Source organism: Pseudophryne corroboree, chromosome 6 (genome assembly GCF_028390025.1).
Source record: "Pseudophryne corroboree isolate aPseCor3 chromosome 6, aPseCor3.hap2, whole genome shotgun sequence".
In the NCBI taxonomy this organism is placed as follows: domain Eukaryota; kingdom Metazoa; phylum Chordata; class Amphibia; order Anura; family Myobatrachidae; genus Pseudophryne; species Pseudophryne corroboree.
This window is the reverse complement of record NC_086449.1, coordinates 97,724,963-97,750,840: the sequence shown is the minus strand read 5'-3', so window position 1 is coordinate 97,750,840 and position 25,878 is coordinate 97,724,963. Positions and strand designations below refer to the sequence as shown.

The following is a 25,878-nucleotide window of genomic DNA, read 5'->3' as shown; positions in this document are numbered from 1 at the left end:
CTTGGGATAAGGTCTTTTAACCACCGGACCCCAGTCATAAATTTGAGTCTCTCTCAGAAGAGTAGCCTTCTTGATACCCCCGTCAGCAGCAGATGGATCGGATACTGTGGATGACTTGTAGACATGAGCACTATGATACTGAGATTTGTCACTATTACCTGGCTTGCGAAGAATACAGTCTTTAACAAAATGACCAGAATTTCCACAGTAAAGACAGAGATGTAGCTCCTTACGCCGCTGACGTTCAGCTTCAGAGAGCTTGGGCCGTGGATAGCTCTGATGAAAAACTTTCCCTTGCGCAGAGGAAGAGACTCTATTAACTGAATGGGACAAAACAGGATCAACAACGTTGGTAGTATTCCTGAGGAGATCAGGCATCACAGAGAGAATACTAGGCAAAAGTTCTTGTAACTGTAGTAACATCTGGTAGAAAATCTGCAGTTGGTCAGGAGTCTTAGAGCAGAAGGTCATAGAATCTCTGGAGGACGAATTCCACTGCAGACACTGTGCCAATCGATGCTGAGTCGACTCCAGACCTCCCAAGCGTCCTGCAATATTGCTTAGGAGGTCATGCGTCAGACAAACACTTTCGGCCGGGTCCATGTGGCCAGTTCCTACTGTCATGACTGAGGTTTTTGTGAACCCGGTGTAGTGAAGTCTGTGCGGGCGACTGGAGGATTATGTGAATACTACTACGGACCTGGTTTGGAAATGTTGTGGACTCGAGTATTCTTCCGATGACTGGGAAGAGGAACCGCGGCAGAGATGGCCGAATCTAGGCTCTCCTCATACAGGATTAGGTCGGCAGACAGGAAGCACGTGGGGGCGCTGAAGGTCTCCTGAAAGACAGAACTGGAAAGGCGCTGATGAATCAGTGAAGAATACCAGGTTCAACTGTGCTAAAGGGCACGGGGTACTTGGAGACACTGAGGTGCTTGGAGACACTGAGGTGCTTGAGGACACTGAGGTGCTTGAGGACACTGAGGTGCACACTGAGGTGCTTGAGGACACTGAGGTGCTTGAGGACACTGAGGTGCTTGAGGACACTGAGGTGCTTGAGGACACTGAGGTGCTTGGGGACACTGAGGTGCTTGGGGACACTGAGGTGCTTGGGAACACTGAGGTGCGTAGGACACTGAGGTGCTTGAGGACACTGAGGTGCACACTGAGGTGCTTGAGGACACTGAGGTGCTTGAGGACACTGAGGTGCTTGAGGACACTGAGGTGCTTGAGGACACTGAGGTGCTTGGGGACACTGAGGTGCGTAGAGGCACTGGGATGCGTGGAGGCACGGAGGTACTAAGCACGGAGGTACTGGAAGCACGGAGGTACTAAGGCACGGAGGTGCTGGAAGCACGGAGGTACTGAGGCACGGAGGTGCTGGAAGCACGGAGGTACTGAGGCACGGAGGTGCTGGAAGCACGGAGGTACTGAGGCACGGAGGTGCTGGAAGCACGGAGGTACTGAGGCACGGAGGTGCTGGAAGAACGGAGGTGCTGAGGCACGGAGATGCTGAGGCACGGAGGTGCTGGAAGCATGGAGGTACTGAGGCACGGAGGTACTGAGGCACGGAGGTACTGAGGCACGGAGGTACTGAGGCACGGAGGTGCTGGAAGCACGGAGGTACTGAGGCACGGAGGTGCTGGAAGAACGGAGGTACTGAGGCACGGAGATGCTGAGGCACGGAGGTACTGAGGCACGGAGGTACTGAGGCACGGAGGTGCTGGAAGCACGGAGGTACTGAGGCACGGAGGTGCTGGAAGAACGGAGGTACTGAGGCACGGAGATGCTGAGGCACGGAGGTACTGAGGCACGGAGGTACTGAGGCACGGAGGTACTGAGGCACGGAGGTGCTGGAAGCACGGAGGTACTGAGGCACGGAGATGCTGAGGCACGAGGTGCTGGAAGCACGGAAATGCTGAGGCACGAGGTACTGAGCTCTGGAGATCCCAACTACAACAGTAGTAAAACTGAAACACGACTTCTGTGGTTTTCAGTGGAGAACACGGAATTCAGTACTGTGCCTTTAAGACGAAACATTGCAGCTGTGCCTTTACTTTGAGACTCAGGGAAAATGATGAAATCAAATGGCAACACACAAGTAAACCAAACGGTAACAAGGGAACAGAGTTCCCACAGGAACTTAGGTACAAAGGTTACCTTAAGGGAGCTCAGCATAAGACTCACACAAGGCTGTATGTGACATGAGGAACTGGCCCAGATTCCAACTCAGCCTCCTGATTTATACTTCCTGGTCCCTGATGATTGGTGGGCAGGATTAGGTGATGTAGAGAGTCTCAGGCTGGCAGAGGATTGGACAACTCTGGGTCAGGTGAAGTCACTGTCATGTGACTACTCTAGAGGAGGCTGTGAAGTGCAGCGAGGCCTAGCAGGCCGAGAGAACACTGAAGCCTGAACTTCAGATTACTGAATTCAGCCTCACACAGGAGATCACCACAGGTGGAGCTAATTAACTATTACCTCTCAGGCAGAGAACTCAGGAAAACTGACAAGCTGTTTAACTCCGTGAGTGAAAAGACACAGGATCCAGGACAGATGGCAGGGGTAAGTCACCAAATATAAAACCTACAGTCAGGATTGTGACAATTAGGCTTCGCCCCCTCCCCACAGGCCCGCAAATCGCGGCAGAATGCCGTGGGGGCGGGGCCTAATTATTAATTCTATGAAAGTTGCATCACAGACTCATAGTGCCTCTGCCATCTCCCCACGGACCCGCGAATAGCGGCAAAATGCCACGATCGCGATTTGCGCAAAATGCAGCGATCGCGATTCGCAGGACTGTGGACATAAGAAAAAACATCTAGTCCATGGAAAGTGGGGTTTCTGGGTACTCAGAAACCCCCCCCCTGCGTGCGCCACTGGAGGCTCCTAAAAACAGCAGAAAAGTGGGCAAGTATCCCGGAGCTGGCCGCAGCAGCTAGTTAACTGTCAACTTACCGAGTGAATCGTGTCATAGTAGCCGTGCCCGCAGTGTGGGTAATCTTGGCACTGTATAGTGTGGGGGGGGGGGCTGGTCACAATGACGCAATTGCAGAAACCGCGCCCTGTATCCCCTCCCAGGCCTTTCCCCGCCTGCTTTGATACATCGCGTCGCCTTACACTGCACCCTCTCCCCCCCCCCATCCCCGATATGCTGACCTGGCTGCCCGCTCCAGAGAGCCGGGAACCTTGCACCAAAATCAGAATAGGATAAACAAACACATAAACGCATACTTTCCCATCTGCACATGCGCTATGAGGCTTATTCAGGTGCATTTTCTTACTGCGCGTACATCTGAGCCACAGTGCGCTCAAAGTGAGTGACAGGAAGACAGTGTTTGGGGCTGGGAACCGGGAGTGGTCAGGAAAACGCAAGCGTGTCATTTCTGTTCACACGCCATTTTGTGGGCCTGCATAAAGTAGCAGTTGCGATCTCACTTGCTCCTGGAGAGCAGAGGCACTCAGATTCTGCAACATGCCCCGATTTGCAGCAAAGGTACCGATGTATCAGCAATTATACACTGTTGGACGGAAATGATGTGATATCGGTGGGCGTCCCTATGCTCAGGTTAGCTTCTGCCCATATTAGCATATAATAACAAATGCATGATGCAAAAGACAGCAACGGTGGCAGCAAGAACAACCACACCTCTATATGCAAAATCTAATTTCCATCCATGAACAGATCTTTGTGACTCGGAACCAGACCCCTTATCTGTAAGGGGAAAAAAGAAATAAAGTGCATATAGTGAAGCACAGTTGTTACCAGTAAATGCCAGAGTAAAGTGCATGGAGTACAGCACAATTAAAAACATATTTAATAATGATCCCTAAAAACATATATAGCAGCAAGAAATCGCGGGGCGGCTGGCGACACATGCTCTGTCGGACCATTTCCGCACCGTACACAATAAAAATCCTGCTGATATTAGGAGATTCTTAGGGGTACAGTGGGTTAAAGGTAACTGGAGGCAAAGGGACCACCAAACACAATTAGCAAAAGCAGAAATTAGGTTTATTTACGAATTGGGCACGCTGCAGTCGGGCGGGCTTAACCTCGATTTCGAGGTAAAATGTTTTTTGTGATTTATTGTCTTTCCATTTTATGCACAGCATTTGCACTTTATTCTTTGCATGTTGCACCGCAATAGCAGTCACTTTAGGGATGTGTATAGTTAAACCGTTATTATGTGTAATTGATTAAGTTTTACTACTTACATATTCCCTCACTTACATATACTATGCACTTAATGGTGGACTTATGGAAATCCCCACGCCTGGCAAGCATTACAGATTACCCGCTGCTGATATCGGAGGAGGCGGGTTCCCATGGAAACGGACGCGGCCGGCCGGGTTCTATGGTTACAGACGAGACGGGCGGAAGCGGAAATGACGGCGGGGCGCAGAAAGGCTCATGGGACATGTAGTAAATGGTTGTATAGGAGCCAGCTGCGACCGCCGCCCCGCGATTGGTAGGAAATGCATTTAAATAGAGGGATCAGAGGAAACGGACATTAGACTGCTGCATGCCTTGAAAAAGACTCGATGTAAAGGGTAGAAACGCGTTGGTGAATCCAAATACTGATTAAACCAGGAGATCCAGTGTGGAGAACCAGTGGATGTGGTGCAGGAGTTGCTGCGGTTACTCATAGACCTATGTGCTCTTTTTTCACCTGCTTCTGGTGATTGCACTTTATTGGACTCCCTGCGTGGATCTTTCTGTGCTGCTACACTATTTCTTACTGCTATATATGTTTTTAGGGATCATTATTAAATTTGTTTTTAATTGTGCTGTACTCCATGCACTTTATTCTGGCATTTACTGGTAACAACTGTGCTTCACTATATGCACTTTATTTCTTTTTTCCCCTTGTTGGCAAATATTACATTTTAGATCCTCAAGGATAGGACCACACATGACAGTGGGTCCAGGACCATATTGATGTGCTTGGTTGTATGTATTGACACCATATTCTTCTGCAATTATTCCAAACCTGTTTGGGGTGGAGGTATTTTAGAGAGTTGCCTCTGTGTGTCTGTCACTTTATCAAGCTGCTCATAGTGCGCACTCTATATAGATTCCACACCTGTATCTATCTCAACCCCTTATCTGTAACCATAAACTATATAAAATGCTCTTTGTGTACCAGCTAAACTGGTACATCGCAAAAAATGCAACAAAATCCTTTGATGCAATTTTGGCACTGACCAAGTTTTGGCTGTGAAAACTGTCCAAACATCCATAGATTCACTTGCAGTACATTAATGCATTCATGGCTTGCCAGAGGCACAGCAGGAATGTGATATTTAGGCATTAGTGGGTTAAATGCAGCCAGCTGCTGTTTGCACAGGAACAGTGAGAGTGTCATGTGACCACAGATTACTTGGAGCTAACCACATCACAGTAGTGAGTGTAATATTGTATGTAGCAGGTGGGATAACTTTGCAATCCTACTATTAATGGATGTTTTTAAATGTTCCATAAATATACAGTTGCATGCAAAAAAGATAAAAAACTAGCAGAGGATGGTTTCGATCCATCGACCTCTGGGTTATGGGCCCAGCACGCTTCCGCTGCGCCACTCTGCTACATGCACTAGATGGGCTTTCAAGTAATTCAAGTACGTGAGATGATTAATGTCTACAAGTTGCTATGTGTATTCAGATGACTGGATGTAATCACCACATTGTTATTCTTCTCTGCAGTACGTTGCATCATAAGCCTAATTATACATATCCTGGAGATAGCGGGAAGTACAGGGTTGTGTTGTTTCAGTTCTAGAGAAAGACTGTGCATAGGTTTTGTTTCCTCTTCTGGTAGTGAGCATTGATCTATCACACAGCTGCTGGGGTGGTCTTCAGTATGCCGGTGGTCGGGCTCCCGGCGACCAGCATACCGGCGCCGGGAGCCCGACAGCCGGCATACCGACACCTATTCTCCCTCGTGGGGGTCCACGACCCCCCTGGAGGGAGAATAAAATAGTGTGGCGCGTAGCGTGGCGAGCGCAGCGAGCCCGCAAGAGGCTCATTTGCGCTCGCCACACTGTCTGTAAGCCGGCGGCCGGCGCCGGTATTCTGGTCGCCGGCAGATCGTACTGAACCCAGCTGCTGTGGTCTTTACTGCACAGCGCTGTGTAACAGATAAAACATTATTTAAGTATTATTCTTTTTGAAAGTCATGGTTGTTATACAAGCTCCTGTAATTAAACACAAGATTATCATCTACATTCAAAATGCTTAAAGCTGCTAAAAGGGAATGTAGTTATGTGACCGGTGGTCAGGAGCAGGGCCGGCTCCAGGCATGTTCAACTAGAGCGGCCGCGCGGGGCGCCACCGTTACTGGGCGCCGCACGCTGGTGCCGCCATATTCGTGCCTGGAGCCAGCCTGCAGTGCTACCCGGCCTAAACTCTTGTGTGCGTGGCTGTGCGGCGCTGGCATCTGATGTCAGACGCCGGCGCCGCGCAGCACGCATAGCGTGCACACAAGAGTTTTGGAAGTGTCCGCCTGCGCCCTCAGCAGCACTCCCCCTCCCAGCACCGCAGGTATCGTGGGGGAATTTATGGATCGGGCACTGTGTGGGGCATTTATGTATTGGGCAGGGCATTGTGGGGTCATATCTGCACTGTGGGGGTATTTATGTATCTGGAACTGTGGGGGCATATCTGCACTATGAGGGCATTTATGTATCTGGCACTGTGGGGGCATATCTGCACTGTGGGGGCATTTATGTATCTGGCATTGTGGGGGCATATCTGCACTGTGGGGGCATTTATGTATCTGGCACTGTGGGGGCATATCTGCACTGTGGGGGCATTTATGTATCTGGCACTGTAGGGGCATATCTGCACTGTGGGGGCATTTATGTATCTTGCACTGTGGAGGCATATCTGCACTGTGGGGGCATTTATGTATCTGGCATTGTGGGGGCATATCTGCACTGTGGGGGCATTTATGTATCTGGCACTGTGGGAGCATATCTGCACTGTGGGGGCATTTATGTATCTGGCATTGTGGGGGCATATCTGCACTGTGGGGGCATTTATGTATATGGCACTGTGGAGGCATATCTGCACTGTGGGGGCATTTATGTATCTGGCACTGTGGGGGCATATCTGCACTGTGGGGGCATTTATGTATCTGGCACTGTGGGGGCATTTATGTATCTGGCACTGTGGGGGCATTTATGTATCTGGCACTGTGGGGGCATATCTGCACTGTGGGGGCATTTATGTATCTGGCACTGTAGGGGCATTTATGTATCTGGAACTGTGGGGACATATCTGGCACTGTGGCCATTTATGTATCTGGCACTGCTGGGGGGCATGTCATGTGTATCTGGCACTGCTGGGGGGCATGTCATGTGTATCTGGCACTGCTGGGGGCATGTCATGTGTATCTGGCACTGCTGGGGGGCATGTCATGTGTAGCTGGTACGGCTGGGGAGCATATCATGTAGTGTTCCTGCTAGACATCTGTGACTAGGCAATGCGTCTCAGTGCTCTACCTGGTGCAATGTGTCTCAGTGCTCTACCTGGCGCAAAGTGTCTTACGTGCTCTGCCTGGTGCAAAGTGTCTAACGTGCTCTGCCTGGTGCAAAGTGTGATTGTGCTCTACCTTGCACAGTGTGTAAAGGAGGTTCTACCTGGTGCAATGTGTATTAGCTGCACTACTGTGTGGTGTAATGCGAATTGCCACTATTATGTGGCCACGCCACTTCTCCACGAAGCAATGCCCCTACATTTTTACTTGTTATGTAGGTAGGGGAGCACCAAGCATTTACAGTATGTACATCATTTTGCCCTCCTAACCTAAAAATGTGCCCTCCCTGTGATCAGCACCCTGCCCTAAAAAGTAAACAATATCATGTGTAGCTGGCACTGCTGGGGGGCATGTCATGTGTAGCTGGCACTGCTGCGGGGCATGTCATGTGTAGCTGGCACTGCTGCGGGGCATGTCATGTGTAGCTGGCACTGCTGCGGGGCATGTCATGTGTAGCTGTCACTGCTGGGGGGCATATCATGTCTATCTGGCACTGCACATTATGTGTATCTGACACTATACTGGAGACATTGTGTGTAAGGAACACTACTGTGGCTGTTATGTGTAAGGCTGCTAATTGTGTGCGTAGAGGGGGGGTGAAAATATATTTATTTATAGTTTGATTATATGAAGTTATGAGGCCATGCCCACTTTTCCAGGAGGCCACACCCACTTTTCCAGGAGCGCACACGCCTGCGGCGCGCGCAAGGGGTTGGGGGCGCTCTTAAATTTTCTCGCTCAGGGTGCTAGTAGGCCTGGAGCCGGCCCTGGTCAGGAGACCACCGGTCAGATTACCGACGGCTAAATCCCGCACCCCTTTAAATCCCAACAGTCGGCATGCCGACTAGCAGGGACTGTTCCCACTCGTGGGTGTAAACAGCACCCATAGAGTGGGTATAGAACCTGTGGCGAGCGCAGCAGGCCCGCAAGGGGCTTGTTGCGCAGCGGGCCCGCAAGGAGCTTGTTGCGCTCGCCCCCGCCGGCATTCCGCTGCCGGGATCTCGTGGTTGGAATGCTGCATTCCCAACCCGTTAAGGACAACTCACTATTACATTTTAATTTTCATTCTGTCTTGTGTTTCTATATGGCTTAAATAATCTGATCTGGTTGCAGCAATCCACTTTTCAGAATACTTTGTTTCATTTTTTTTTTAACTGTTTGTTGTGTTTACGTTTTTTTTTTTAACCACTTAACTAACATTTTTTAGAAAAAACGCTCAGAAATTGTATATTTTTTTAATGATTGACTTAAGTTAAAAAAATCTATTCAAAACATATCCAACACGATTTTTGTAAAAAAACAAAACAAAATTAAACATTGTCATAAACATTGATGGCCGATATATCGGACTATTGATGATCTGACTATTGTGACATTGCTGCTTTACATTTTTTTTCTAGTATCCGGTCTTGGGCATTTGCCCCAAAGGAGATTCCTTTTTTTTTAGCACTCTTTTATTATATGTGTTTATTTCATTTATTGTGATTATTTGTGTTAAAACATAACTTTTTATCTTTTCCTCTTAAAAAAGAAGGGTTATATCTGACTCAAATAGCAAATCTGTAATTGTCATCCCTTTGTTACTTATCAAATAAACCAGAGGTTCCCAAACTGTGTGCCGTGGCTCCCTGGGGTGCCTCGGGACACTTGCAGGGGTGCCCTGGGTTGGTGGTCCAGGACCAATTCAAATTATTCATGGTCAATATAATAGGCAAAACCAGTGCTGGTGGCTGCCAGTCATAAAATATGTGGCCAAACAGAAGCAAATCTTGTCCCTCACCACACAACTGACCCTAAGGATGACATATAAACGCGATCCACTTAATGTAATATTTCTTTCTAAACTTCTCAATAAGAAATTTTTGGCCTAAGGGTGCCGTGAAAAAAATTCTGATATTCTAGGGCGCCGTGATTCAAAAAAGTTTGGAAACCACTGAAATAAACTATATACTTAACAGACAAAAACTGTCTCTGTGGTGAAAATTTCTATGTTGTTTAAAGAGGGATTATCCTTTAGTTACACAACAGAATAATTTATTCATACATCATATGACATCGATCCTAGAGAGAGTACACCGTCTAACCATCACATTTATGTTATACTGCTTTTACACCAACTTAACCAAGGACTTTGCACCCAGGACCCTGACATGGGAGCTTCCCGGGCATGACCCGCCTTAGGCCCCTTTCCCCATACTGAATGCAACCCGGCATTTTGGTGATGTCTACGGTGATGCGGCAGAGCGACACTTGGAGATCACATGGAGGGGTAATTCAGGCTGCATCGCTGCAGCGGCAGCGATCAATTAAAGTCTGAATTTTTTTATGGAGTGTGCTCGCGCAGCCCGGGAGCACAGTAAGATGCTAAAAGCATCTCAGGGCTGAGATCGACTCTGCCTGATTGACAGGCAGAGGCATCGCGGGGCAGGAGGGGGTGTGCCAATGGCGTTAGAACGCCGTTGGTAGAGTGCGGTCCGGACAACGCAGTAATTTCCGGACTGTTGGGGTACAGGCCGCGGCGGCAGTGTGCGACCCGGGACGCGGTGGGTAGCTCCCTGCCAGAGTGCAGGAGCGGCGCAGGCAGGGAGTTACTCGCCGAGGTGCAAAAGCCACCATACAATACTTTTGCACCAGAACGGGGGCGCAATGCCAGACATGCAGGGTGGACTAGCCCTGTGTTAGGTGTCCCCCCGCATGTTTGAGAAAATGATTGTAGATGTGCTAAATTTAGCACATCTATGATCAAATCTGAATTATGCCCGTGATCTCCAAGCGCTGCCCTTACATACACTGTGAACGGGAGTTGGGCCGATGCGGCCTGTCTTCCCGTTTACACAGCACAGCTTGCCGAGTTGAACCCGTGTTCAACACTGCAAGCTGCCGGAGTTGGAATACCGGGTCCCTTGCCCCAGATTATTCCAACTGGTGCCTTTTATGCTTTGCAGCAATAACCCGTGTTACTAGCTGGCAGTGTAAAAGGGGTATTAGTCTCTTAGGATCAAAATGTATCTAAATGATTAGCACAGTAATTGGCTTTCAATCCTGGCAGGGAAAATATCTTGCCTTTTTATGACCACAGCAGTCATTCAACATGAAGTTTTTCTCTTACAATAATAGAGTGTACTTGTTCTTCCTACAAGAGTTTTGTCATACCACTACATTCACACTGCAACAATGGCCCTCATTCCGAGTTGTTCGCTCGGTATTTTTCATCGCATCGCAGTGAAAATCCGCTTAGTACGCATGCGCAATGTTCGCACTGCGACTGCGCCAAGTAACTTTACTATGAAGAAAGTATTTTTACTCACGGCTTTTTCTTCGCTCCGGCGATCGTAATGTGATTGACAGGAAATGGGTGTTACTGGGCGGAAACACGGCGTTTCAGGGGCGTGTGGCTGAAAACGCTACCGTTTCCGGAAAAAACGCAGGAGTGGCCGGAGAAACGGTGGGAGTGCCTGGGCGAACGCTGGGTGTGTTTGTGACGTCAACCAGGAACGACAAGCACTGAACTGATCGCACAGGCAGAGTAAGTCTGGAGCTACTCTGAAACTGCTAAGTAGTTAGTAATCGCAATATTGCGAATACATCGGTCGCAATTTTAAGAAGCTAAGATTCACTCCCAGTAGGCGGCGGCTTAGCGTGTGTAACTCTGCTAAATTCGCCTTGCGACCGATCAACTCGGAATGAGGGCCAATGTAAACACAAGTCAGTATCAATATGTAACATTCATCACTGTCCCATCAGTATTTATACATTCTATGCAGGGAGTATTGCTGATGACTGATGTTACAATTTATGTATCAGCATTCTCAATGCAGCAATGTAAATACACCTTTTTGAAAAATAGGGGGAAACAAAGTCCTCCTGTATTATTACCAGCACATTTGTATTTGCAACCTTTATCCTTTATCACTCGTGTCAGTTTATTCACTGTCAAAGTGTGACATCAACGCGTGTCCCATCAGGGGCATTGATCACAAGTGTAGGTTCCCATCATATACATATCATTTTTATAATCCACCATAAGGAGTTTGTACGCCCCTTTGTGCTTCTACCTTTTTTTAAAAAGTGCAGTGTGCACACTCTACGATAGTTGTGTTAAATATTTCCTTCAATAAAAACCAATGTCCTTGTGGCCAGAAGCAGTGCTTAAAGTGGTCCTAGAGAGGTGGTGAAACTCACCCAGGGCCGGCGCCACCATTATGCAGCTTTAGGCAGCTGCCTATGGGCGCTGGCCACTGGAGGGCTGCATGCTCCACTTAGATCTATTTTACTAAAAAAATTATATTTTTCTATGTAAGCCCGGTGGCGGCCGCCGTGAGTATCTAGTCTGCCACCAACGGCAGTGTATTGGTTTTCCTGCTCCATGTCTCTAACAGAAATAGAAGGAGCTGCGGCCCGGGTACGAGAGAGCAAGTCAGGAGACGGGCGCCACACAGACAGCCTAGACGTCAGCGCTAACATGCCGTGCGCTTGTTTACAAGTTGATGACTCACCCTGTGTGGCGCCCGTCTCCTGACTTGCTCTCTCATACCCACAGCTCCGTCTAATTCTGCTAGAGACATGGAGTAGGGGCAGGGCTGTCGGCATTATGCGGAGGAGAGTCAGACTCAGACGACGATCCCTCCCCCTAACATTATCATTATTACTGCTGCCGGAAGCCCCAAGATGAGGGCAGAAGGGTGACGCTGTGGATGGTGATGTCTACTGCATCCGAAAGGCGAGAATGCACTGCTGTGGCGCCAGGTTAGAACTCTGCTCCTGCGGGCACACACAGTTACACCCCCCAGTGTCTCCCTATCCCCTCTCTGCCACCCGGTGTCTCCCTATCCCCTCCCTGCTGCCCCGCGTCTCCGTACCCCTTCCCTGCCGCCCGTGTCTCCCTATCCCCTCCCTTCCGCCAACATCTCCCTATCCCCTCCCTTCCGCCCGCATCTCCCTATCCCCTCCCTGCCGTCCCGCATCTCCCTATCCCCTCCCTGCCGCCCAGCGTCTCCCTATCCCCTCCCTGCCGCCCGGCGCCTCCCTACCCGCCTCTCTGCCACCCCACGTCTCCGTACCCTTTCCCTGCCGCCCCGCGTCTCCCTATCCCCTCCCTTCCACCCGCGTCTCCCTATCCCCTCCCTGCCGTCCCGCATCTCCCTATCCCCTCCCTGTCGCTCCTCATTTCCCTATCCCCTCCCTGCCCCTGCAGCTTCGCGTCTCCTTATCCCCTCCCTGCAGCCCGGCGTCTCCCTATCCCTTCCCTGCAGCCCGGCGTCTCCCTATACCCTCCCTGCCACCCCGCGTCTCCTTATCCCCTCCCTGCAGCCCGGCGTCTCCCTATCCCCTACCTGCAGCCCGGCGTCTCCCTATCCCTTCCCTGCAGCCCGGCGTCTCCCTATACCCTCCCTGCCATCCCGCGTCTCCCTATCCCCTCCCTGCTGTCCCGCGTCTCCCTACCCCCTCCCTGCAGCCTGGCATCTCCCTATCCCCTCCCTGCAGCCTGGCGTCTCCCTATCATTCTGCGTCTCCCTATCCCCTCCCTGCAGCCCGGCGTCTCCCTATCCCCTCCCTGCAGCCCGGCGTCTCCCTATCCCCTCCCTGCCGTCCTGCGTCTCACTATCCCCTCCCTGCAGCCCGGCGTCTCCCTATCATCCTGCGTGTCCCTATCCCCTCCTTGTCGCCCTTTCAAGATTCTGCTACAGGGGACCATAAAGTTCTAGTTTCAACCCAGGTAGCTTTCTATAATACTGTATAAAACAACAGACTGTGGTATTATACTATATATGGATTTGTGGCTTGATGCATTTTTAACTTGTGTGCATTTAATATAATATTTGTCTTAAGGTTTTCTTTTTCTGCTATTTTGCTGCTTCAGGAGGTTCAACATACTATTAACAAAGCCTCAGGGGGAGGAGGGGGGTGGAGGGGGGGGAGGCAGAAATTATGCCTAGGGCGCCGAGAAACCTTGCCCTGAATTCACCCCCCACTTCCCATGGCACCCATGCAATAAAAGTATTGCGCGCGCCTTAGGCACGCACCCCCCAAAAGGGGTGTGGTCTCAAAATGAAAGGGGCGTGGTAATAATGAAAGGGGCGTGGCAATAGTAATAATGCCCACAGTAGTAGCACCCAGTAATACACAATGCCCACAGCAGTAGTGTCCCTTTTACAATGACCACAGGAGTAGTGCTCCTTATGCAATGTCCACTGTACTGGTTGTGCCCCTTATATAGAGCCCATAGTAGTGGTGCCCCTTATGCAAAGACCCCAGTAGTAGTGCCCCTTATGTCCCCAGGAGTGATACCCCTTATGAAGTGCCCCCTTTACAATGCTCTCATTAGTAGTGACCCCATTAGTAATGCAATGCAATGCCCCTGTGTAGTATTGCCCCCAGTAGTAATGTTGCCTGTAGTAATGCCCCCTGTAGTTTAGCCCCAGTAGTAATGCCCTTGCAGTTATGACCCCAGTAGTTTTCTCCCATTTTAGTTTAGCCTCCCACTGGTAATGCCCCCAGTAGTTTAGCCTCATGTAGTTTAGCCCCCAGTGGTAATGCCCCCTGTAGTTTAGCCCCTGCAGTTATGCCTTTAGTAGTTTAGCCCCCCAATAGTAATGCCGCCAGTAGTTTAACCCCATGTAGTTTTGCCCAAAGTAGGAATGCCCCCAGTAGTTTAGCCCATGTAGTTATGCCCCCTGTAGTTTGCTCCCCTTGTAGTTTAGCCCCACTGTAGTTATGCCCCCAGTAGTAATGCACCCCTGTAGTTTGCCCCCTTGTAGTTTGCCCCCCAGTAGTTAGCCCCATGTAGCTTGCCCCAAGTAGTAATGCCCCCTTGTAGTTTAGCCCCGCTGTAGTAATGCCCCTGTAGTTATGCCCCCAGTAGTAATGCGCCCCTGTAGTATTGCACCCCTGTAATTATGCCCCAGTAGTAATGAGCCCCTGTAGTTATGCCCCCAGTAGTAATGCACCCCTGTAATTTGCCCCAGTAGTAAGCCCCATGTAGCTTGCCCCAAGTAGTAATGCCCCTAGTAGTAATGCCATCTGTAGTTTGCCCCCTTGTAGTTTAGCCCCCCTGTAGTAATGCCCCTTGCAGTTTAGCCCCTCTGTAGTTTAGTCCCCAAATAGTAATGCCCCCAGTAGCTTAGCCCCTGTAGTTATGCCCCCAGTAGTGTGTCCCAAGTAGTAATGCCCCCAGTAGTAATGTGACCCTGTAGTTTGCCCCCAGTAGTTTACCCCTTGTAGCTTGCCCCCAGTATACATGCCTTAAAAAAAAAAAACACCATACTTACCAAGCCCCGCTCCCGCGTCCGACCGCTGTGGTCTCCTGGCGTCCGGCTCCTGGCGTCCAGCTCCCTGCACTATGAGAGAGACATCATGACGTCTCTCTCATAGCGCACACTAGAGTCGGGAGCCGGAAGCAGGAGCTCAGTAGTGAGCTCCTGGTGCCGGGCTTCAACTGTGCTGGGAGAGCTGGGCACCGCCAGTAACAGCAGGTGACCGGCATCTCCCTGCGGCGCCGGCACACATCAGGTCAGGTGAGCCAGAGGAGGCGGAACTGCATTCCATCTCCAAGTGGAACTGACAGAACTCAGTTCCACCCTGTGCCGGCTCACTTTAACCCCTGGCCAGAAGTTAAATCATAGTTGCCTATCCTCCCTCATTTTGCAGGAGACTCCCTGAAATAGCAGCAAACTACCTCACTCCCTGAGTAGTCTAGCAATCTCCCTGATTACTCCTTACCCCCATTATGTTGCTATTACATTCTTGGGGGAAAAAAGAAATCAGAGATTTCAAGTTCACATTCAAATGGGCTCATTAGTGCCATTTCCCTGTATTGGTTATAAGGCACAGTGATCACTATTTACAAAACTTTTCCAGGCGCTAGTATGCATTTTTATCCGATAGTTTATAATAGATCATCTATCAATAAATAAACCAAGCAGCAATTTAGTCCAGCTATGTCTGTGTACACCAGAGGTGTAACTCTGGGAGGCAACAGAGTCATCTGCGGCCGGACTCCTGCTTTGAAGGGGGCACCTCTCCTCCCATTCTGTGACACCATCTCACTGGTCCCTGCACCTTACAAATCAAACCCTTTTTATTTCATTGTAGATACACATTTTACAAATATCATACATCAGGATTAGAAACCACAACCTATTACACTGGAAGCAGACACCTTACTGATGAAGCGGTTAGCTCCTGTATAGAAAATTTGAGAATTCTAACTATATGAAGTTACTTCACTGACAACTACACATAACTTCATATAGTTAGAATCCTCATGCTTCCTGTTCAGGAGGAAATATCTCCATCAGTAAAGTGTCTGCTGTCCGTGTAACAGGTCATGACACAGACACACACACACACACACACACACACACACACACACACACACACACACACACACACACACATACTGTATGTATGTATATATATGTATATATATATATATATATATATATATATATATATGTATATGCACACATACATACATATATTTATCTAAATATGGGGGGCGGGCGACGACAATATTTATGTTGCCTCCGGGCAACTAGGAAGAACTTACGCCACTGCTACAATTACACACTGCTACAATTAGTGAAAGCGGATACCACCTACACTAAAAAACGAACATACAAATGACTGGTGACTCTATGCGCTAATAGATTCCAGGTGCATAAATGACTGAAAACACACTGTTGCAATTATATATATTATATTATATATATATATATATATATCTCTTTATATCATGCATTAAAAACTTTTTTATGAACAAACATTTAATACCGCTTAAAACAGATCAATGAACGGCATCCAGTGCTACAACATAAAAATATTGGTCATGTGACTATTATCGTGTCTATATTAGACACGGCATATGTATAAAAAAGTTCTCATTTAAATAGTAATATCTTCAAAGTTTAGACTTTGTATCATAATTGTAGTCCTATGTGATACTATGTATTTTGAATATGGGACAGTCAGCCGTATCTCCACTTGTGGTAAGCTCATCTGCCTCCTCTCTATGCAGCGCCGAACTCACTGCTCCCAAATGCTGATGTCTGGAGGTGAGAGATGCATATAGCTGTAATCTCTAGAGTAGAAACTGTTACCTTCCTGCCAGAGAGTTCAGTAAGCAGCAGTGATTGTTTGCCACTCCACAGATGTCCGTCGCAGGCACGTCTCCTGGCGGTGTGCACCAGCCACCGGAGACCTCTCTTTTGATGGGACCGCGTCCGACTCCTGCATGACAGCAAGTGTACAGGTCCGGGATCAGTACAAAATCCCGCTGGATGGGAACCCGCGGTCGTAATACCGACACCGGAATCCCGACCAGCAGAATCCTGACAGGGGTGGTGAGCGGAACACAGCACCTTGTGGGCTTGCTGCGCTCGCCATGCTGCGGGCACGGTGCCTCGCTACGCTCGGCACTCTATTTTATTCTCCCTCTATGGGTGTCGTGGACACCCACGGAGGGAGAATATGTCGGGATTGTGCCGGTCGGGATTCCGGTGTCAGTATTTTGACTGCTGGGATCCTGTCAGGCGGTGCTGTCAGTGGTGACTGACATCCCACCCCTACTAGGGCATATGGAGGGTTTCCTGCGACTGCACATATGCAGCAGCTCCAACGGCGGCCATCTTTTATTTAGCTTTGAAGTTAACGCTGCCGCGATCAGCAAGTCAGCATGGGGGAAGAAGCGTACCTGTTGTGGTCACATTCTATTGTTTGTTCTAATTTTGCTGTCCTGCGTTCAGATAGTCGCCACCTCCATGCAAGTGTGCGTTCTTATGTGTATGCCGAGCTACTAAAATTCACTTTGTGCAGTCTGTGCGCAGCCCAGGACTTACTACTCCAGTGCGATAGAATCAGGCTATTCAGGGCTGGAGCTGACATCAGACACCCTCCCTGAAAACGCTTGGGCACACCTGGGTTTTTTCCGGACACTCCCTGTAAACGCTCAGTTACCACCCAAAACGGTCTCTTCCTGTCAGTCACCTTGTGAATGCCCATGCGATTGGATTTTTCGCACCATTGCATATGCATGCGCAGTTAGGACCTGATTGCCCGCGGTGCTCAGCGATCAGATCTAAATGACCGCCCATGTTTGGAATCTGTAAATGCCTTCTCAACACTTAGGCTGAAATTACCAAACTAAAGTACTTGTTAAATGTGCTTTATGTGATTGTAAGAGGTTAGCCAGTTAATCTGGTCTCTCATGGTAGTCCCCCCCCCCCCCCCCATTTCTTTATTTGTTTTATTTTGTCTTTTTTTCCCCTTCTCTTTTGCTCTATATTAAAAATTGGTCGAAAGTCATATGGTTAATCAATATACTATGTCAATTGATATCCAGTCATGTGTTGTGATTCGGAGTAGATACCTGGGAAGCAGTCTGGATAAAACATGGATATAGTGGGTTGGCCTGATATGTGGAACAACTGTAATGACTGTGTTACTGTCACGAACCGATCTCTCACCTCTGCGGGTTTTGGGGTCCATCCGTTGCCAGTGCAGTTGCTCAGCGGTGCTGTGCGGCCGTGTGGGGATGTGGCGTGGTCAGTGGCACAGGTGATGCAGGTTCTGGGAGCTGGGAGTGCGGGGACCAAATGGCCAAAGGCGCCGCTGTGTGTCTGCAGTATAGGAGGCAGCCATGTTGTAGACCAAATGAGCACCAGAGAGCACTTGTGAAACACCTGTGGGTAAGTGTTAGCCAATCCCGTGCTTGTGCTGCCTTTAAGTAGGCTGGGATTATGTTACTCTGAGCCAGTGCTTTGTTGTATCTACTCTATGCCCTAGCTCTGTGCTCTCTCCATGCATTCCCATGTGATTCCCGTGGTCCAGATATCGCCTCCGCTCCCAGAGGTCTGCCTGCAGCCTTCACTGCAAAAGATCCACCAAACTCCCTGCTGTGCTGTCAGTTAATCGCTCTCCCAGTGGCAAACAAGTGGATTTCCAGAGTCTTGTAAGAGGTTACCCTGTCAGCCTGCTTCAATCACACAGCCTTTGGAGGATTCCACTAAATTCAGGTGCTCGTTTGTTCAGCTCTAAACTTAACCCATTCATCACCATTGTCATCTGCTGCAGTTTCACAGTGCTGTGTTATCTTCTGAACTCGCAAGTAACCCATTCAGTATTGTATTTTCATTGTTGCTGCAATCAAGGACAATTCTTCACAGCCTTTCAGTTTAATCTTTAAGCTTCAGTAGAGGTCTCCACAGTTATTCATTTATGTCTGCAATATCTGTCAGACTTGGTTTTGTCTGTGTCCCCGGAGGGGGCGCTAGTGGGTCAGTGGAGGTAGGAGGGAGAAAGTGAGGAGGCTGGATTAAGTTTCTGCGCATGGGCGCAATGATGTTTATTAAACACAAAGTTCACAAAAGGCAGCAGAAATAAACAATAAGGAATGCAATGTCAATGGTACAGCGTGGAAGCTGAAAGTCTATGGCAATAGAGATATGACAATGGATGAATGATAACTGATGAATGACAACTGATGAATGATAACTTGATAGATGATAATCTGGTATGGGAACCAGAGCAGTTTAAAACATGGAACCAGCAGAGATGGTAACATACAGCAAACATGGTAGCAGAGGCAGGAGACTGGCAACGTTCACAGTGCAGGTGATGAGGCACAAGCAGCAAGCAAGCTGCATCACAGGTGAGGAGATGGAATGCACCTGGAGCGAGTCTCTACTGCTAGGCTGAAGCACACTGGGTTGGTGATTAGTGTGAAGCCTGTAAACAGAAGCAGGTGTTGCTGAGGCTTGTAGTTCCACGGAGCTGTAGGAGGATAACCAGGAGCACAAAGTCACAGGTAGGTAACCAGGAACACGGAGGTGTAGATAGGTAACCAGGAACACGGAGGAACAGGTACCAGATCCAGACACATGGGTCGCAGGAGTGACACAAAGTCCAGGATAACCACAGGTTCACCCTGCAGCTCCTGATATACCCCCTGGTGTGCAGGCATTGGTTGGAGTGGGAAAAGGAGGTGCGGCCAAGCACCAGATTGGCCGCCGTACTCTGACCGATGGAGACTGTCATGGCGGCACCCATGCCGCGGCCCGGCGGGAATGCGGCGTGCTCACACACCCGCTGTCACAGGAGCGTTCCTAGGCCCAGGATGACGTCTGGCGGCAGAGATGCGGATGACAGCAGAACGTAGGAACCCCGGACGGAGTCCGCACCGACGGACAGATGTCACTGTGGTGAGTCGATTCCTGACAGTACCCCCTCCTTTATGGGTGGGCACTGAACACCCACGTGGCTTGGAAGGATGAGTGCTGTGGAAGACACGGACCAACCTTGGAGCATGGACATCTGACGAATTCACCCAACTTCTCTCCTCCGGACCATAACCGGACCAGTCGATAAGATATTGAAGACGACCGTACCGGCAACGGGAATCCAGAATCTTCTCTATCTCGAACTCCACGCCCCGCTGAGTTCGAACTTTGGGGCCGACTGGAAGAGCTCTTTGGAAGCGATTCAGGACTAATGGTCTGAGGAGAGAGACATGAAAGGCATTAGGTATTCGTAGAGAAGGTGGTAACTTAAGCTTTTAGGCCACAGGACTGATGACTCTGTCAATAGAAAAGGGACCGATGAAACGTGGTGCGAATTTCATCGACGGGACTCTAAGACGGAGGTTCCGCGTAGAAAGCCAAACCTTGTCACCAGGTTTCAGGCTAGGAACTGCACGTCTTTTGCGGTCAGCAAAGAATTTATACCGGCTGGAGGCCTTTTTGAGGGAAGCATGAATCTTCCTCCAGGTTGAAGAAAACTGACTCAGGACAGCAGTGGCAGCAGGAACATCAATGTGAGGGAGTTCTTGGAAATCTGGAACACGAGGATGTTGTCCATATACAGCAAAGAACGGAGTTGTCTCAGTAGCGGTGTGGTAGCGGAAGTTGTGGGCAAATTCGGCCCACGGGAGCAGATCCAACCAGTCATCTTGAGAAGATGAAACATAAAGTCTTAAAAAGTTTTCCAATTCCTGGTTTACCCTCTCTGTCTGCCCATTCGTCTGAGGGTGGTAAGCTGACGAGAACTTCAGTTTAACTTGCATGGCAGAACAGAGGGCTCTCCAAAACCTCGCTACAAACTGAACACCTCGGTCGGATATTATTTCCGAGGGTAGTCCATGTAGACGGAAAATCTCCCGTAGGAAGATTTGGGCGAGTTTTGGGGCAGAAGGGAGACCCTGGAGAGGAACGAAATGGGCCATTTTGGTAAATCTATCCACCACAACCCAGATAGTATTATATCCTTGAGAAGGGGGCAGGTCGGAGATAAAATCCATGGACAGATGTGACCAGGGGCGACTGGGTACAGATAATGGTTGTAACTGACCTGCTGGAGACTGACGAGGAGTCTTGTGCTGCGCACACTTAGGACAGGATGCCACGAAATCTTTGATGTCAGCTTTCATCTTCGGCCACCAGTACGTTTCAGAGAGGAACTTGAAGGTTTTCAGGATACCAGGATGTCCAGTGAACTTGGACTGATGAGCCCAAGACAACAACTTGGGACGGAGTTCTGGGGAAACAAAAGTCTTACCAGGAGGAGGAGCAGGAGAAACTTGAGATGCGGCAAATACCACTGGACTCAGGATGGAATGCGGAACTGAGTCAGACGTTTCCTCTTCGGACTCCATAGATCGGGATAAGGCGTCAGCTTTAATATTCTGAGAACCTGGGCGGAAATGAAGCTTAAAGTTAAAACGAGAGAAAAACATAGCCCACCGGGACTGGCGAGGATTAAGGCACTGGGCTGCCTTTAAATAAAGCAGATTCTTATGATCCGTATAGATGTTGAACGGATATTTGGCCCCTTCCAGGAGATACCTCCATTCCTCAAGGGCCAGCTTGATCGCTAGTAGTTCTTGATCTCCAATGGAATAGTTAGCTTCTGCAGAGAGGAATTTACGAGAATAGAATCCACAAGGGTGAATCTTCCCATCAGTTCCCTTCTGGGAGAGAACAGCTCCAACTCCTACCGTAGAGGCATCCACCTCCAACTCGATCGGCTTGTTTACATCTGGTTGAGACAGAACTGGAGCAGACATAAAGGCCAGCTTGATCTTTTGGAATGCCGCTAAAGCTTCTTCTGACCAGTTGGAATGATCTGCCCCTTTCCGAGTTAAGTTGGTAATAGGAGCGATGAGAGTTGAGAATCCTCTAATAAACTTCCTATAGTAATTGGCGAATCCCAGGAATCGCTGAATAGACTTGAGAGAATTTGGAATGGACCAATTGGCAATGGCTTCCAACTTTGTCGGGTCCATCTGGAGATCCGATCCGTAAATTATATACCCCAGGAAGGGTATAGAGGAAACTTCAAAGGTGCACTTGGACAGTTTACCGTAGAGCCGGTTCTCACGAAGACGTCGGAGGACTTCACGGACTTGTAGACGATGAGAGGAGAGGTCTTGGGAGAAGATGAGGATATCATCCAGATAAACCACAAGATACTTGTACAGAACGTCACGGAAGATTTCGTTCACAAAGTGCTGGAACACTGCTGGGGCATTACTTAACCTGAATGGCATTACCAGGTACTCGTAATGACCATCTCGAGTGTTAAAAGCTGTCTTCCATTCGTCACCACTCCGGATTCTGATGAGGTTGTAGGCACCGCGGAGATCTAACTTAGTGAAGATGCGGGCTCCCTTAACTCTGTCAAACAATTCGGTGATGAGTGGTAATGGATAGCTATTTTTGATGGTAATGTCATTGAGACCCCGGTAGTCGATGCATGGACGTAATCCTCCATCCTTTTTCTTAACAAAGAAGAAGCCCACACCAGCGGGTGAAGATGAAGGACGGATAAATCCTTTCTGTAAGTTCTCCTTGATGTAGTTGCTCATCGCCTCAGTTTCAGGAACGGACAACGGATAGGTACGCCCCCTAGGTGGTTTCTTGCCGGGAATGAGGTCAATGGGGCAATCCCACTCTCTATGGGGCGGCAGAACGTCAGCGGCTTTTTCACTGAAGACGTCAGAGAAATCTTGGTAAGCCGCAGGAATACTTGACTGGGTTTTAACTTCAGTAGACTTGATAGGACAAACTTGGGCTAAACAGGCCTGGCGGCAATGTGAACCCCAGGAAGTAAGTTGTAAAGTAGACCAATCAATCTGTGGATTATGTAGTTGGAGCCAGGGCATATCCAAAACGACCTCTTGGGTTGCCTGAGGAATAACTAAGAACTTTATTAATTCTGAGTGCAGGAACCCAACTCCCAGAACTACTGGTACAGTTTGGTGAGAGATATTCCCCTTGGAGATTCGGCTACCATCTACAGCGGTAATGTAGACTGGGTATGAGAGTTCACAGACAGGCAAACAAAACGTATCTACCGCAGCTTGAGTGATGAAGTTTCCTGCGGCTCCACAGTCCACTAACGCAGATGCAGATTGAAGACCAACCGAAGTTTCTAAAGTCACGGGAAGGATAAGGTCTTGATTTGAAGGAGCTTGTCTAGAAGATCCCAACTTGACTCCTCCTTTACAAGTCAGGATCTGGCGTTTCCCGAACGCACTGTACAAGAATTAATCTGGTGACCTGCAGCCGCACAATAAAGACACAGTCTCTCACGAAGTCTTCTTGACCGCTCCTCAGGAGTTAAGCGGGACCTATTTATTTGCATAGGCTCATCAGAAGTTGGAGGCTGAAATTGTACAGAAGGTACCATTCTTGACCTGCGCGGCTCACTACGAGCACGTTCACTGTTGCGTTCGCGAATGCGAGAGTCCAACTTGATGCACAGGGAAATTAAATCAGACAATTGCTCAGGGAGATCGCGGGTTGCCAGTTCATCCTTGATCCGATCTGAAAGACCATGCCAGAAGGCTGCTACCAGGGCTTGATTGTTCCACTGAATCTCTGCGGCTAACGTCTGGAACTGGATGACATACTGTCCCATACTACGGGTACCTTGACGAAGTTGAATAAGATCTGCAGAGGCTGACATTGCACGACCCGGCTCGTCAAAGATTCGTTTGAAGGTTGACACGAATTCAGCGTAGTTGTTCATCAGAGGATCAGCACGTTCCCACAGAGGAGACACCCAACTCAAGGCAGAACCAGAGAGCAGTGAGATGATGTAGGCAACCTTGGATCTTGGCGTGGGGAAATTGTGTGATAATAATTCGAACTGGATTTCACATTGGTTAAGAAACCCGCGACATAACTTTGGGCTGCCATCATACTTGCTAGGCACGGGCAGGTGCAAGCGTGACACTGGAGCTGATGCAGCCGGCATAGAAGAACTCACAACACTTGCAGGCGCTGGAGTAACTGGAACTGAAGTAGTAGGTACACTAGGCAGGGTTTGCTGTAGTGTATCAATCCGGGAGGACATCCCTTGCAGGAACTGAAACATCTGCTGCTGCACAGCCTCTTGACCATCCAAGCGGGAGACCAGATTTTGTAAGGCCTCTGACCCCACACTCCGACCACCGTCCGAGTCCATCGTTCCTGGACTTACTGTCAGACTTGGTTTTGTCTGTGTCCCCGGAGGGGGCGCTAGTGGGTCAGTGGAGGTAGGAGGGAGAAAGTGAGGAGGCTGGATTAAGTTTCTGCGCATGGGCGCAATGATGTTTATTAAACACAAAGTTCACAAAAGGCAGCAGAAATAAACAATAAGGAATGCAATGTCAATGGTACAGCGTGGAAGCTGAAAGTCTATGGCAATAGAGATATGACAATGGATGAATGATAACTGATGAATGACAACTGATGAATGATAACTTGATAGATGATAATCTGGTATGGGAACCAGAGCAGTTTAAAACATGAAACCAGCAGAGATGGTAACATACAGCAAACCTGGTAGCAGAGGCAGGAGACTGGCAACGTTCACAGTGCAGGTGATGAGGCACAAGCAGCAAGCAAGCTGAATCACAGGTGAGGAGATGGAATGCACCTGGAGCGAGTCTCTACTGCTAGGCTGAAGCACACTGGGTTGGTGATTAGTGTGAAGTCTGTAAACAGAAGCAGGTGTTGCTGAGGCTTGTAGTTCCACGGAGCTGTAGGAGGATAACCAGGAGCACAAAGTCACAGGTAGGTAACCAGGAACACGGAGGTGTAGGTAGGTAACCAGGAACATGGAGGAACAGGTACCAGATCCAGACACATGGGTCGCAGGAGTGACACAAAGTCCAGGATAACCACAGGCTCACCCTGCAGCTCCTGATATGCCCCCTGGTGTGCAGGCATTGGTTGGAGTGGGAAAAGGAGGTGCGGCCAAGCACCGGATTGGCCGCCGTACTCTGACCGATGGAGACTGTCATGGCGGCGCCCATGCCGCGGCCCGGCGGGAACGCGGCGTGCTCACACACCCGCTGTCACAGGAGCGTTCCTAGGCCCAGGATGACGTCTGGCGGCAGAGGTGCGGATGACAGCAGAACGTAGGAACCCCGGACGGAGTCCGCACCGACGGACAGATGTCACTGTGGTGAGTCGATTCCTGACAATATCCAGTTAACACTCCTTACAGTTTGGCACCAATCATTGCTTCATTTGGACAATTCGTCATTCATTCACAAGACTGTTTAAAAACTCAGTTCTATGAACATTTCTTCAATGCGTCTTTAAGACTGTTCCTGCTTATCATTATACAATTCTTTGCAATACGTCAGTTTATAAATATATATATATATATATATATATATATATATATATAGTGATTAATAATTTGTCATTTAACTCCTTACTGGAATTGTTGCCTTTAATAAATATATGAAACGGAACTTTCTTTGTCCTCCCTGCTTTCATCATACCCCAGCACCTACACCTTTGGTTGGTCCAGGGTTAACGGATTCACAAAAACACTCGGCCCTGACAGTAAGCACTGGCCACATGGATCCGTCGGGTGACCAATTCGCAGGAGGCGGTGCTACGACAAACATCCTTTCCCATCTGGAAAATCAGGAGTCTATACAGACACAAATAGTTCAGTTTATGCAAACTATGGCAGATCATTTGGAGGTTCTTCATACGGCTATAAAGACACCTCAAGTCCAAGTTCCAACTCCGGTGGTTTCGGCTACCACAACGGTTTCTCCTGTGACGTTTGAGAAAGTCACGTGGTATCCGTGACGAAACGCGTCAGTCTCCGCCCACTCTACCGTAGCTGCAGCAGCATCAGTGGCAAAGACGGGGAAATACGGCTCAGCAGAGCGGGAGTTCTATCGGACTGTGCCATCTGTCCATCCCGCCGCAAGCAGCTTCTATGCATTGGACGAAGCATCGGCATTAAGTGTTATACTTCCTCCGTGGATCAACTCACGATACAGAGCTGGTGACTGAAAAGGCAACCCCCGTGGAAAGGTAATCCTACCCGAGGAC

At 49.1% G+C, this 25,878-nt stretch overlaps 1 protein-coding gene and 1 non-coding gene across 4 annotated transcripts in view; one reads left to right on the top strand and one right to left on the bottom strand.

Annotated features, from left to right (window-relative positions):
- Positions 1-2,478: 2,478 nt before the first annotated feature.
- The window catches only part of LOC134936464 (cytokine receptor common subunit beta-like), a 172,844-nt gene continuing 149,444 nt past the window's right edge, over positions 2,479-25,878 (top strand). Inside the window, exon 1 of one of the 3 annotated variants that reach the window (XM_063931501.1) lies at positions 2,479-2,565. The gene's annotated coding sequence lies outside the window, so the exon portion shown is untranslated. Of the gene's footprint in view, positions 2,566-5,387; positions 5,408-5,564; positions 5,622-25,878 lie in introns of those variants that run through there. The other 2 variants (XM_063931502.1, XM_063931503.1) reach the window with 2 other exon arrangements.
- TRNAM-CAU (transfer RNA methionine (anticodon CAU)) lies at positions 5,518-5,589 on the bottom strand. Its single transcript has one exon. It is a non-coding gene; the product is annotated as a tRNA-Met (tRNA).